We start from the raw sequence: 15,214 nt of genomic DNA on the forward strand, positions 1-15,214 counted from the left end.
TTGTCGTATACATTGATGACATCCTGATTTACTCGGATTCCATGGAAGACCACAAAAGACATGTAAAGCAGGTGTTAGGAGCTCTGTTGTCGCATCATCTATACTGTAAAATCACTAAATGTGAGTTCCATGTTACCACCGTGGAATTCGTAGGTGTGATGCTTACCCCTTCGGGACAGGTGATGGCTGAACGTAAAGTCATGGCTATTACCGACTGGCCACGTCCATGTAACATCAAGGATATACAGTGCCTGTTGGGGTTTGCTAACTTCTATAGGAGGTTTATACGTGATTTTTCTGGACTGGTGACCCCGTTAACTCGCCTTACAAGGAAGAACGTCCCCTTTGTTTGGGACCAAGAGGCGCAACGGTCGTTCGAACAGCTAAAGAACTCCTTCTCCACGGCACCGATATTGATCCATGCCAACCCTGACTTGCCGTTTGTGGTAGAGGCGGATGCCTCGGAAGTCGCGATTGGAGCAGTACTGTCTCAGAGAAAAGAGACCACCGGGGTGTTGCACCCTATCCCTTTCATGTCCCGGAAACAGAATGCGGCCGAACGCAATTATACAATCGCCAAGAAAGAATTGTTGGCCATTAAGGATGCCTTCCTGGAATGGAGACATTGGTTGTTGGGTGCTAAACAACTGGTCACTGTGTATACCGACCATCGGAATTTATAGTTTATGTGGGACGCAAGACATCTTACACCACGTCAATTGCGGTGGATGTTGTTTTTTGTGGAGTTCAGGTTTATTGTCACATTCAGACCTGGCTCAAGCAACAAGAAAGCGAATGCATTGACCCGCCAGGAACATCCAACTATGCATTCCTTGACCCCTGACCGAGCAATCATCGATCCTTCTCGAGTGGTTGGTGCTACCCAGACCAGGGACTTCCTCACGGGAGTAAGAAATGGTGTACAGACATGTGTGTGGAGGACATGGATTCGGCATCACCCTGAATGGAGGATGAAACACAGGGTACCTATGAGAGGCAATCAAGTACTTGTACCAACTTTCCTGTTGAGAAAACTTGTGTACTCCTGGTGCCATGACACCCCTTGTGCGGGACACATGGGATACGTGAAGACGTTGGAGAAGGTGATGAGACAGTTCTGGTGGCCTTCTGTGCGGCTTGATGTACAGAGATGGGTGAGGGAGTGTGCGACATGTGCCCAGATGAAATCCAACCGACAACAACCTCAGGGATTCTCCAGCCTCTGCCCACTCCAGAACATCCTTGGGAGAGGTTTTCGGTGGACTTCATAGTCGGCCTCTCTAAGGATCAGGGAAACACCGCGATCGTTGTTGTTGTGGATTTCCTCACCAAGATGGGTCACTTCGTGGCGTGTAAGCAGGTCCCTACAGCTGGTCAGTTGGCTCACCTTCTTTTGGTTCACGTTGTAAGGCTCCACGGTCTCCCTCGAGATATAGTGTCCGACAGGGGGGCGCAGTTTACGGCCCGTTTCTGGAAGACCTGGTGTGCGGAATTGCAAATAGCGTCCTCTTTGTTCACCAGTTTTCATCCGCAAACTGATGGGCAGACCTAGAGGCTAAACCAGACTCTCAAACAATATTTGCGTTGTTATGTACAGGAGAACTCGGATGATTGGGTGGATTGGTTGTGGGTGGCGGAGATCGCCTATAACAACACCCAACATTCGTCCAGACAGCATACACCTTTCTTTTGCACCTATGGGCATCATCCCAGATTCACACCCCTGTTGCTGCCTAGTACGTGCAATAAACGTCCGGACGTCAAGGAGAGGCTGTTGCACTTACGCAAGATACTCCTTGCCGCTCGCGGTCACTTGGTTCAGGCCAAAGCTAGATACAAGACACAGGCGGATAAACATCGTACACCGAGCCCTGTGTATAAGTGTGGTGATTTGGTGTGGTTGTCCACGAATCACATCAGGTTCAAAAGGTACAGCGTATTCAATCCGAGGTTCATAGACCCATATAGGGTTGTGAAACACGTCAATCCGGTGGCGGTGCGATTGCGACTGCCTGCTCATTTCCGGATCCATCCGGTGTTTCACGTCTCCCTTTTGAAGCCGTCTCATTGTCCACGTCGCCGGTTGCCCGTACCCCTTTGGGTGCAGCATGACCGGGAGTATGAGGTTCAGAGGGTGCTGGACTCCAAGAGGGTGAGGGGGCGTTTGCACTATTTGATTTCCTGGAAGGGATATGGTCCGGAGGAGAACTCGTGGGAGCCTGCTGGGGCTGTGCATGCCCCCCGGCTGGTGGCCAGGATCCACGAAGCCTGTCCGGACAAGCCCTTGTTGGTTGGGGGACCTTGTGAGGGGGGATGTACTGTCAGAGCTCGAAACTACCCCCCCCGCCCCTGCTCCGCTCGTGTGTGGAGCGGCGCCGATCATTATAAAGACTCAAGCCGGCCGGAGACGGGACTACACTTCCCGGCATGCCAGGAATCGCGGCGCACAGATGATGCGGGTCAGGCGCGCACCCGGAAATAAAGAAGCTTCCGGCCTCAGCGGCGGCGCCGGTAATTCAGCCTTGCCCGAAGGAGATGGTGCGGTAAGCTTGTATGGTTCCACGAATTGTGTGGTGCCTATTGAGACTTCTGTTCAGGTAAACACACAGGTCGCGTGTGTTTAAGGACCTCTTCTGATTTTGTTATGAACCTCAGCTGTGAACACGCTTGTTGCGTGTGTCACAGCGTTTCCGTCTCTCTCTCTCTCGGCTGAGAGGGTGTAATTGACATTGACCGTGCCGGAATTACAGGAACTGTGTTGCACGTTATATTTATGCTTTCCGTGGTATTGTGAAGGATTGGAGGAGCAACACGTGTATAAAGGGACATTAACATTTCATACAGGCAATCAACGTTAAGAAGGAATTAACCTTGTTTGCTGTCTTTTGTTTCTTTCCACAACTTTGTTTTGCTTTTGTTTACTTATGCAGGAGAACCGAGAGAGGGGTATCTAAAGTAAGGGATCCTGTGCCGATAGGTGAGCTGTACGGTAGTGGTTTGCTTGGAACTATATGAATGAGTATTTTGATCTTTAACAACCTCAAAGTTTTATGCATATTTCTTCGGTTTCTCATACAGTGAAACAGAATCCCTGGTATCACCTCAAGACTCCTCTCCTTGCATTTAGTCCCTATCATTTTCTTCACACAGGTACGAAGGAAGGGTTTTTGCATTTGTATTACATATACGTATGAAGGAGTGTTAAGCAGCGGGTACGAGGGGGGACTTATTCTAACAGCCTGTTCCTTTGTCATTCCAGATCTCCCTCCCCGCTGTTCCCCTTCCTTTCCCTCCCCGGTGGAATTGTCTTGATGGTCTGTATTTTTACGCAGTCATTGGGGTGGTTCTGCAGGGGAAGGCTTGGGTCTTTCAGCACAGTTCTGAAGATATAGAGGAGGAGCCTGACAGAATTATCGGCCCACGCAAAATCTCTCTTCTCGACTGTGCTGGAAAACGTTATGACCACGCTGGACGATGTGATGGCTGCCCTGGTGCAGGTTCAAGCTGAACTTGCAGCCTCCAATAGGGAGGTAGCGGCTGCTAGAGCGGAGAATGCCCAATTGAAAGCCAGAATGGACAGAACCCTATCACCTCAGGCTACGGGAGGGGGGAACCCTGCTCCTTCTACCACTGTAACCGTGGAGATGCCCGCTCAGATACCCTTAGCCCCACCAGAAAGGTTTTACGGTGAGAACAGTAAAGTACAGGTGTTCTTAACACAAGTATTGTTGCACTTCATGTGCAAACCTAAGATGTTTGCCACGAATCAAGCGAGGGTAGTGTTTCTGATTTCCCATTTAGGGGGCGAGGCTGCCCAATGGGCGGTTCCGGTTGTCCGAAGAGATGACCCATTACTATATGCATGGGATGACTTTCGTGCTGCTTTTGAGAAAACCTTCGATAGGAGAGCTGAGACTTTCTCGGCTGATAGGGACCTGCCTAAGTTAAGACAAGGCGGTTCGGATTTGGTGACATATCTGAATAACTTCCGCCGTCTGGTGGCAGAAACGGAGTGGCCTGAAGATAAACAATCCGCCCTTTTCTATCAAGGCCTGAACGACGACCTTAAAGATGTGTTGGCTCAAATCGATCCACAGCCTCGTACCTGCTCTGCACTCATCGATCTTGCGTTACGCCTGGATCACCGGATGAAAGAACGAAAAGGGGATCATAGGACAAAAAAAAAGCCGGTTTTACCGTATGAACACTCGGGACACGGGGAGAAGCCTACCTCGGTGCCAGAGGCGATGGATATCGGAGCTGTTCGTGCCTCTCTAACGCTGAGCGAGAAGAACTATCGTCGGAAGCAGGGTCTTTGCTTATATTGTGGGGAAAAAAGGACGTTTCTTGAGGGAATGTCCGGTGAAACCCAAGCCAGGCAAGAGCAGAGGCGGACCAGTAGCAGCAGGTGCTACTGCAATGGAGCAGGAAAACTACAAATCTTGAAGGTGAGCGGAGGGGAACCATCAAGCAGAATAACCATCCCTTCTATTACCCCAGACAAAGACTCCGAGAAGACACACCTGTTTTTACATATGTCTATAGTAATTACATCAAAGGAAAGAAACATCAGAGCTATGATCGACTCGGGTGCTACCTGGTGTTTCATGGATTTTTCAGAAGCCGCGCGCCTAGGGGCGCTGTTAATCACCAAAGAACATCCGGAAACAGTTTATGCCGTAGATGGTAAAGAACTAAATGCGGGACCCATCCTGTATCATACTCCGGCATATGTTTTGTCCTACCAAGGCATACACCATGAGTAAATCTCCTTCAACATCATAGAGGCGCCTCAATATGGGGTCATATTGGGACTCCCGTGGTTGAAGAAACATGAGCCCCAAATCCATTGGTCCTCTGGTGAGGTGTTTTTTCGATCCGTATTCTGTGCAGAACACTGCAGTCAAGAAAGGATGAATCCTTCAAGGGCTTTGGCTTCGGTACTACAGGTGGCCACTGCTGCAGAAAAAGAGGTCTCTCTTCCGCCCTGTTATAAAGCATATGAAGAGGTGTTCAGCGATGTGAAGGCCGAAGCACTCCCTCCTCATCGCTCATATGACTGTCGGATTGACTTAATTCCAGGATCTGCGGTGCCCAATGGCAGGATATATGCACTTACTCTGCCTGAAAATGAGATCTTACGGGCCAATCTAGATAAATACTTGGCCCTTGGATATATCCGGCCTTCTAGGTCCCCAGCGGCTTCACCGCTGTTTTTGTTCCAAAAGCCAATGGCGAGAAAAGATGCTGTATCGACTATAGAGCCTTGAATTCCATCACGGTAAAAAATCAATACCCGTTGCCTTTGATACCGGTTCTGTTGGAACAAGTGCGATCGGCCACCGTGTACATCAAGCTGGATCTTAGAGGAGCATACCACCTTGTCCGAATACGGCACGGCGACGAATGGAAGACAGCATTCAAGACGCAGTATGGGCTTTATGAGTATCTCGTAATGCCCTTTGGATTATGTAACGCCCCGGCCACGTTCCAATATTTCATAAATGAGGTGTTGCGAGAATATTTGGACCATCATGTTGTCGTATACATTGATGACATCCTGATTTACTCGGATTCCATGGAAGACCACAAAAGACATGTAAAGCAGGTGTTAGGAGCTCTGTTGTCGCATCATCTGTACTGTAAAATCACTAAATGTGAGTTCCATGTTACCACCGTGGAATTCCTAGGTGTGATGCTTACCCCTTCGGGACAGGTGTTGGCTGAACGTTAAGTCATGGCTATTACCGACTGGCCACGTCCATGTAACATCAAGGATATACAGTGCCTGTTGGGGTTTGCTAACTTCTATAGGAGGTTTATACGTGATTTTTCTGGACTGGTCACCCCGTTAACTCGCCTTACAAGGAAGAACGTCCCCTTTGTTTGGGACCAAGAGGCGCAACGGTCGTTCGAACAGCTAAAGAACTCCTTCTCCATGGCACCGATATTGATCCATGCCAACCCTGACTTGCCGTTTGTGGTAGAGGCGGATGCCTCGGAAGTCGCGATTGGAGCAGTACTGTCTCAGAGAAAAGAGACCACCGGGGTGTTGCACCCTATCGCTTTCATGTCCCGGAAACAGAAAGCGGCCGAATGCAATTATACAATCGCCAAGAAAGAATTGTGGGCCATTAAGGATGCCTTCCTGGAATGGAGACATTGGTTGTTGGGTGCTAAACAACTGGTCACTGTGTATACCGACCATCGGAATTTACAGTTTATGTGGGACGCAAGACATCTTACACCACGTCAATTGCGGTGGATGTTGTTTTTTGAGGAGTTCAGGTTTATTGTCACATTCAGACCTGGCTCAAGCAACAAGAAAGCGGATGCATTGACCCGCCAGGAACATCCAACTATGCATTCCTTGACCCCTGACCGAGCAATCATCGATCCTTCTCGAGTGCTTGGTGCTACCCAGACCAGGGACTTCCTCACAGGAGTAAGAAATGGTGTACAGACATGTGTGTGAAGGACATGGATTCGGCATCACCCTGAATGGAGGATGAAACACGGGATACCTATGAGAGGCAATCAAGTACTTGTACCAACTTTCCTGTTGAGAAAACTTGTGTACTCCTGGTGCCATGACAACCCTTGTGCGGGACACATGGGATACGTGAAGACGTTGGAGAAGGTGATGAGACAGTTCTGGTGGCCTTCTGTGCGGCTTGATGTACAGAGATGGGTGAGGGAGTGTGCGACATGTACCCAGATGAAATCCAACCGACAACAACCTCAGGGATTCTCAAGCCTCTGCCCACTCCAGAACATCCTTGGGAGAGGTTTTCGGTGGACTTCATAGTCGGCCTCTCTAAGGATCAGGGAAACACCGCGATCATTGTTGTTGTGGATTTCCTCACCAAGATGGGTCACTTCGTGGCGTGTAAGCAGGTCCCTACAGCTGGTCAGTTGGCTCACCTTCTTTTGGTTCACGTTGTAAGGCTCCACGGTCTCCCTCGAGATATAGTGTCCGACAGGGGGGCGCAGTTTACGGCCCGTTTCTGGAAGACCTGGTGTGCGGAATTGCAAATAGCATCCTCTTTGTCCACCAGTTTTCATCCGCAAACTGATGGGCAGACCTAGAGGCTAAACCAGATTCTCAAACAATATTTGCGTTGTTATGTACAGGAGAACTCGGATGATTGGGTGGATTGGTTGTGGGTGGCGGAGATCGCCTATAACAACACCCAACATTCGTCCACACAGCATACACCTTTCTTTTGCACCTATGGGCATCATCCCAGATTCACACCCCTGTTGCTGCCTAGTACGTGCAATAAACTTCCGGACGTCAAGGAGAGGCTGTTGCACTTACGCAAGATACTCCTTGCCGCTCGCGGTCACTTGGTTCAGGCCAAAGCTAGATACAAGACACAGGCGGATAAACATCGTAGACCGAGCCCTGTGTATAAGTGTGGTGATTTGGTGTGGTTGTCCACGAAGCACATCAGGTTCAAAAGGTACAGAGTATTCAATCCGAGGTTCATAGGCCCATATAGGGTTGTGAAACACGTCAATCCGGTGGCGGTGCGATTGCGACTGCCTGCTCATTTCCGGATCCATCCGGTGTTTCACGTCTCCCTTTTGAAGCCGTCTCATTGTCCACGTCGCCGGTTGCCCGTACCCCTTTGGGTGCAGCATGACCGGGAGTATGAGGTTCAGAGGGTGCTGGACTCCAAGAGGGTGAGGGGGCGTTTGCACTATTTGATTTCCTGGAAGGGATATGGTCCGGAGGAGAACTCGTGGGATCCTGCTGGGGCTGTGCATGCCCCCCGGCTGGTGGCCAGGATCCACGAAGCCTGTTCGGACAAGCCCTTGTAGGTTGGGGGACCTTGTGAGGGGGGATGTACTGTCAGAGCTCAAAACTCCCCCCGCCCCTGCTCCGCTCGTGTGTGGAGCGGCGCCGATCATTATAAAGACTCAAGGCGGCCGGAGACGGGACTACACTTCCCGGCATGCCAGGAATCGCGGCGCACGCATGATGCGGGTCAGGCGCGCACCCGGAAATAAAGAAGCTTCCGGCCTCAGCGGCGGCGCCGATAATTCAGCCTTGCCCGAAGGAGATGGTGCGGTAAGCTTGTATGGTTCCACGAATTGTGTTGTGCCTATTGAGACTTCTGTTCAGGTAAACACGCAGGGCGCGTGTGTTTAAGGACCTCTTCTGGAATGTTATGAACCTCAGCTGTGAACACGCTTGTTGCGTGTGTCACAGCGTTTCCGTCTCTCTCTCTCTCGGCTGAGAGGGTGTAATTGACATTGACCGTGCCGGAATTACAGGAACTGTGTTGCACGTTATATTTATGCTTTCCGTGGTATTGTGAAGGATTGGAGGAGCAACACGTGTATAAAGGGACATTAACATTTCATACAGGCAATCAACGTTAAGAAGGAATTAACCTTGTTTGCTGTCTTTTGTTTCTTTCCACAACTTTGTTTTGCTTTTGTTTACTTATGCAGGAGAACCGAGAGAGGGGTATCTAAAGTAAGGGATCCTGTGCCGATAGGTGAGCTGTACGGTAGTGGTTTGCTTGGACCTATATGAATGAGTATTTTGATCTTTAACAACCTCAAAGTTTTATGCATATTTCTTCGGTTTCTTATACAGTGAAACAGAATCCCTGGTATCACCTCAAGTCTCCTCTCCTTGCATTTAGTCCCTATCATTTTCTTCCACAGGTACGAAGGAAGGGTTTTTGCATTTGTATTACATATACGTATGAAGGAGTGTTAAGCAGCGGGTACGGGGGGGACTTATTCTAACAGCCTGTTCCTTTGTCATTCCAGATCTCCCTCCCCGCTGTTCCCCTTCCTTTCCCTCCCCGGTGGAATTGTCTTGATGGTCTGTATTTTTACGCAGTCATTGGGGTGGTTCTGCAGGGGAAGGCTTGGGTCTTTCAGCACAGTTCCGAAGAGATAGAGGAGGAGCCTGACAACCATCCTTGCAGCGCGTTCGTTGAGATGTACACAAAAGAGCTCAAGATTGGTGTGACTTCTTGTGTCTGTCTCTGAAATGTTTACAGTACTCCTCCGAAGTGAGACCAAGCTTCTGTACTAGAGCTTTCTTCGTGTGAGTGCATGAGTCCATACCTCCTGTTATTGAGTCAGAGGTGTATTCCTCCCCAGTATAGGTAACAATGCTCAGAAGATTGATCCTCAGTGCTGTTTTATCACACTGTGTATCCTCAATACCTTATGATACGAATTGAGCCATTCATCTATGTCATCATCCACCCCATAGCTAGACACCACACCTTCAGGCAAAGAATGGTTGGCAACCTCACCTCCACTCCCACCATCTCCTCTGGAGGTCGGTCCCAGCCTGGCCGCCTTCCCCTCCAAGGCCGGTCTCTTCCCCTCCAGGGCCGGTCTCTTCCCCTCCAAGGCCGGTCTCTTCCCCTCCAAGGCCGGTCTCTTCTCCCACAGTGCAATATTCTTCTAATTCAGGGGAATGGAAGCTAGCTTTTGATGATCCTCCCTCTCTGACTCATCACTGCTCTTCAGCTGCTGGATTTTCCAGCTCAGATTAGCTGAGATGTTTGCTGCCCTATGTCCCATCCCTGGAAGGTACGCACTTGTAGTAAAGGGGTATCCACAAAACTGCGACAATGCTGATGAATGTTGAAATATGATTCATTGGTGAAAATGCCAATAAAGTAAATACATAAGAAAGAGCTCACGGAAGAAGCAACTCAAGTAGTCAGGAGCCAGCAGAAACTGTCATAGGAAGCACAAAATAAACATGACATAGCCAGGTTCTGACCTAGAATTCGATGAATTAAAGGAACAGTAAAACCCCAACATTACCATGTAAATACCACCCACTGGATGGCTCCTTGAGGCAGATTGCCATTAGCCTTTTCTTCTTCTTCAGCTCCTTCAATCTTCTAATTTTCCTCTGAGGTGGTCTCTTCCTAAAAGACTACTTACCAGGTCCTGAAGGTTTGTGGAAATCCTCCTTATTGATTTCCCTCTCATTTTCACCACCCTCTGCTTGTGATCGGTCAGAGTTCCCAGCTTTACAATGTTGGCTGGAGCTCTGCATTGCATACAGATGCACTCCATCACCCCCAAAAAGTTAAGGTGCAAAAATTGGCAAGTAAATGAATTTGGAAAAAATAAGACCTTTCCACAAAATGAAAACTATTTTTAATGTCAAAATAGTTGTAAAGTTTTATTTTTTAATTCTACTTTTGAAACTATTTGATACTGCTAAGTTGTGGATACCACCACTACCACCAATGTAAGAAAGTAACATATTAATTTTGAAGGAAGGGAGCCCACCACAAGGAATTAGGGGGCATATTAGCAAGGGCTAGTATCGCCACTTTCTCGCCGAATTGTGCTGAGAAAGCGGCGATACAGCTAGAGCCCTATTACCAAGGGCACTTTAAAGCCTGGGCCAAGCCCACTTTGCATGTCGGTGATAAACATCGCTAATGACATGCAAAGTGGGCGTTCCCATGTCCAACCACATGTAAAATGTGGTTGGAGGTGGGAACACCCTATTACCAAGGCAGGCGTTGGGAGACAAAAACCTGCGATAAACTCATTTATCGCAGGTCTCCCAACGCCTGCTCTGATCAGGTGTTATGCATTGTTAACATGGGGGTGTGGATCATAAAGCTGAATCTACCCCCCCATATTATCAAGGCACACATTAGCGCGTGAAAACAACGTTTGTTTTCATGCGCTAATGTGCCATATCGCCGGATTTCTAATCGCCTGCCTGTTGCGCATTGATAATTGCGTGCTAATTAGGAGATGAAATCCGGCGATAGCCGGCGATACTGAGATGTGCGTTTTGCAACGCACATCTCGGTAATATGCCCTTAGGTCACAATCATGCTAAGGTAAAACACAATTTCAATACATAACACTGACAGATTCATTTCATGCGTGTGTCTGTGCACATTTTAATGGAAAATGTGCCCTCAGCGAGCTACAAAACTATATTTTTGTAATATATTTGCGACAGTGTGCTCAAAAATGCACCACCAGCTACATTCTATGTCCCTATCACTCTAATGCTGAATACGTTTGAGATTTGAGTGATGATTTCATTGTTTACAATCCCTCTGCCTTAATGATGTGATATTGATTGCAGTTTCCCTACATTGTTTCAGCTCCACTCACTGCATGTGTCCTGAACTGTAGAACACAAGTACAGTGGGTGGAATATTTTAGAGTTTGCCCAGACATAGAATATTTTACTGCAAGGGTATGCTTCCAATTGAAATGCTATGCAAGACAGCACGCGCACACCTTTGCATGATTGTGGTGCATAGACCAAGAAAGCTTTTTCAGGGTGCCAACATTGCGGATGACAGTACCAGCAGGCTGTGCAAAGTGGGGGTCAGACATATGCAGTGGGTGAGACATGGCGCCTGTAGCCCACCCCGCTACGCACAGCTGAACGTCATGGAGGGGGGGGGATAGAGCCATATCAGAGGTCAAGCCCACACCCCAACAATGCTGGAGATAGCTGATTAATGAGGCGCCATTGGAGGGGAAGCCCAGAGAGGGAGGAGCATAGATCTCATTCCATTGTGCAGGAGTTAGACACTGTGGAGGGTGGGGTACACCCAGGCTCTGCTTACCATAGCCAGTGAATGTTATTGATCTTTATAATATATATCATAAGCATAACCTTCCTTCAAGTGAAAAAGTCAAGCTGTAAAGTAGATTGCCATTTTTTAATAATCAAATCAGTTTCTCTACCATGTAGTTCTTTATGTTCAAAGTAACCATCCCCATTCTAAAATGGCTGCCACCTGTCAGTGCCTGCTGTCTGTGCAGTTTGCTTTCTTGCTACATATCTGGCAGCTGGATGTATGGAGATGATTTACTGCCAGTAAATTAGTCAGTGACTGAAGAAAAGCTTGAAGTATTCTTTGGCAATGGCCAGATGGACAGGCACCTCCCATGGTTTGATGATGATCAGCGCTAGACGACTAATTTGAGTAATCATTCTAAACTTTTGTCACCATTTTACTATTGTTTTTACAAATTGAATCATGGAAAAAATACCAAGCGGATGGAACTGAAGCAGCTAAGAAAGATAAAGTAACAGATGCCATTAGTTTTAGGTTCTCTATTGTAAGCATAAACTCGCTTCAAGTGCAGGAGTCAAGTTATCTTGAAGAATGAGATTATGTTTTATGGTGAAAAGTTGTTTCTCTTCAATGTAATTCTTTATGTTCAAAATAAAGATATACATATATATATAACAGAATGGCCGCCCCACAGCCACTTCCTACAGCTGCATTCCTTCATTTTGGGAGGTTAGTGTTTCTGCACCAGACAAACATTGATGTCTGACTCATTCTGGGGATTTAGATGTAAATAAGTGAGTTATTGAGATTTATTGAATCAGTGGACTTGTAGCAGCGGATGTACGTCGTTACAACGCATGCTTTTACAACGCATGCCTTTACGACGCAAGTTTTACAACGCAAGTTGTTACAACGACTTGCGTTGGGGGGCGCTGGATAGTGAATAGTTTAATTTACTATTCCAACTCCAGTCCCCGTGGATAGTAGGGAAGGTGTTGGATAGTAAATTAAAACTATTCCCTATCCTAGAGCACTACCCAGCACAAGTCGTTGTAAAAGTTGCGTTGTAATGGTTGCGTCGTAAAGGTACTTCGTTGTAAAAGTTGCGTTGTAAACGCTGTTCCCCGTAGCAGTTGATAGTTTAGTTTTATAATCTTTTAGTTGATTTTGTAATGCTATAAACAGAGCATCATATTGTCTTGAATTTACAACACACACACATTCAATCTTTATATGAAACAAAAAACATTTGCAGGCGGAGCAGTGCAGCATTGTGTCATAAAGTAATGTTTCAACGAGCAGGGCATGCCTGAACATCTCATCACACCTTGTTAATCTGGTCCTATTGTAATTAGGACCCTGGGGGCTGCACCTATATTTGATGCCCAGCACAACTAGGTGAACAGAGCTCGATCCAGTTCCAACCCAGAATTAGGTTTGAGCAGTGTACACGTCACTTCATATAGAACAAATACTATTCCAGTTGGTTGTGTCATCATTGAATCACAAGCTATGTCAGGCTGATGTTTGCTAATTGGCCCCATGTGTCCTCTTCTGAGCCCTGGGTGGTTACAGAGCAGACACGTTTCAGCATTTTAAGTTTGAAATGCTTTATTGAGAGAGTAGCATATGGAAATACAGCAAAGTACTGAGATGCACAACATGGTGAGATATATCATAATGGGAACAGCTATGAAAAGTGAGAATAAGGCATGAAATGCAGGTACAGAATCAATGCAGAATAAAACAAACTGGGAAAGGATATAGTTTGCAACATATTAATAATAGCACAGAGAAGCATCACTGAGACAGTCCTGCCCCTGAGAAATGAGGGTGTCTACCAAACCTTTGCTGTTCTATCTATCACTCACACAAAAATAGGGTTTTGTTATTAGTGAAATGTGAAATAGGAAAAACTTATAATTGTGCTGCTGGGGGTCTCAATATATCTACAAACTGGTACAGAAACTTGATTAAAACTAGCAGCATTGTGGTGAAGTGTGGCTCAATGGTTAGAGCGGCAGACCCTGATGCAGAGGTCTAGCCCAGGACCAGGGTTTAATTCCCCGCCTCGGGGGGTCTTAGGCTCAAAATTCCACGGACCTGATAATTCTCGCCTCGGTGCCTATTCCAATCATGGAGTCCCACTCTGCAACTCTGGGCAATAGCTTGCTTAATCTCCACAACGGCCCCCACAACGCAAAGGATGCCTGGCCTCCACCTTGGGGGTGCCCAGTAGTGGACACCTCACAGGGAAAGCCAGGATGGGTTCCACAGCGGTATGAGTACAAGCGCCTTGAGACCCTTGCGGGTGAGTAGTGCGCTATACAAGAATCAATTTACATTTTAAGAGGAGCCTGCCCTTCATAGCGAGGGTCATGGGGTCCATCCCTCTGGCTGTGCTGGCCATGTGTCAGTCACAGGTCATCACTGTCCCTCTCTTATGAAAACACCAGGTATGTGTGGAGTCCTGTCACCATCACACCAGGACTCCCAGTGAGGGTTTAATAGGGGTTTTAGTCAGTGGGATTGAATGGGATGCATTCCTCTTTGTTTGGACACTGAAATATCCCCTAAAAAAGCTGTCTCAAGGATAATATTTCTGAGATGCCTGTCCAGGGCTTTAAGAAGAGGATGCTGTCTGCATGCAGCAATATTAGGGGCATCTTTATAGGAAATATGAGCCCTTTCTCCCTATGCCTCCCCTCAGTAAGGAGACCACTGGAGACAAGCAGGAGTGACAGAGGACTCCACTGCCACCCACCTCTCACTACGCCACTGGAGTTAAGCTATCCTGGCTGAAGACGGCTGATAGCCAGAAACCGGTCCAGGGATGCTTGATTCAGGTCCAGGGAAGGCAAGTTGTCTGAACTGGGGCGGCTTGGTGAGCACAATAACGATGGATTAAACTCAGATCTGTGACTGGGGGTGAATGTTTTGCCACTGTGCAACATTCCGTCCATCACCTTGTGTGTTTTGCTACCCACCTCTGTCAGCAGCACAAGAACCAGATGTTGAGATATTAACCTGCACTCTGGCACTCGCCGCCAGTATAATAGTTTGACCACGTCCACTGAATATCTGGCCAGGCTCTGTTGGAGAATCACCACCATTAGGAAGGACTATTCCAGCGAGTCAAATCCTTTCGCAAAGTCTGTAAATGCAGAGCTTGTGAAATAGGGAGAACAGCATTCAGAGATTTTTAAGCTTATCCTCCCTGTTATGAAATACATCTGCTCTGGGTTCTGTTAAAGGGGTCGGACTGTCGACCAGGACACATTCTAGTATCTTATAATTCACTGGATCCCCAGTATGAAAACCTGCTGCTAATTTACAAATTAACCTGGACTTGTAATGCACCTAGTAGCATGTAATAAAGAAATGAAGTAGCTGCTCATCTGTAATAACTTATTACAGTTGAGTTCTTAATTCACAAAGCCTGCTGCCAGAGCCACTGCCAGGGGGGAAGCAAGGACATGAAGCATATTCAAAGCTGCAGTTTTAAAAGTGAACGTCAAGCCTGCCTTTTCCTTCCTCTGTTTTATTTTTCCGAATGGTTTGCAATAAGCAGGAAGGAGATATTTGTGGCAACGTGTTTTAGTTTTTTTATTTTAGGAAATTATAGGAGAGACAAATGCAATGTGTCTACATGTTTC

The sequence above is a fragment of the Lissotriton helveticus genome, chromosome 4_2 (assembly GCF_964261635.1).
Source record: "Lissotriton helveticus chromosome 4_2, aLisHel1.1, whole genome shotgun sequence".
Classification (NCBI taxonomy): Eukaryota; Metazoa; Chordata; class Amphibia; order Caudata; family Salamandridae; genus Lissotriton; species Lissotriton helveticus.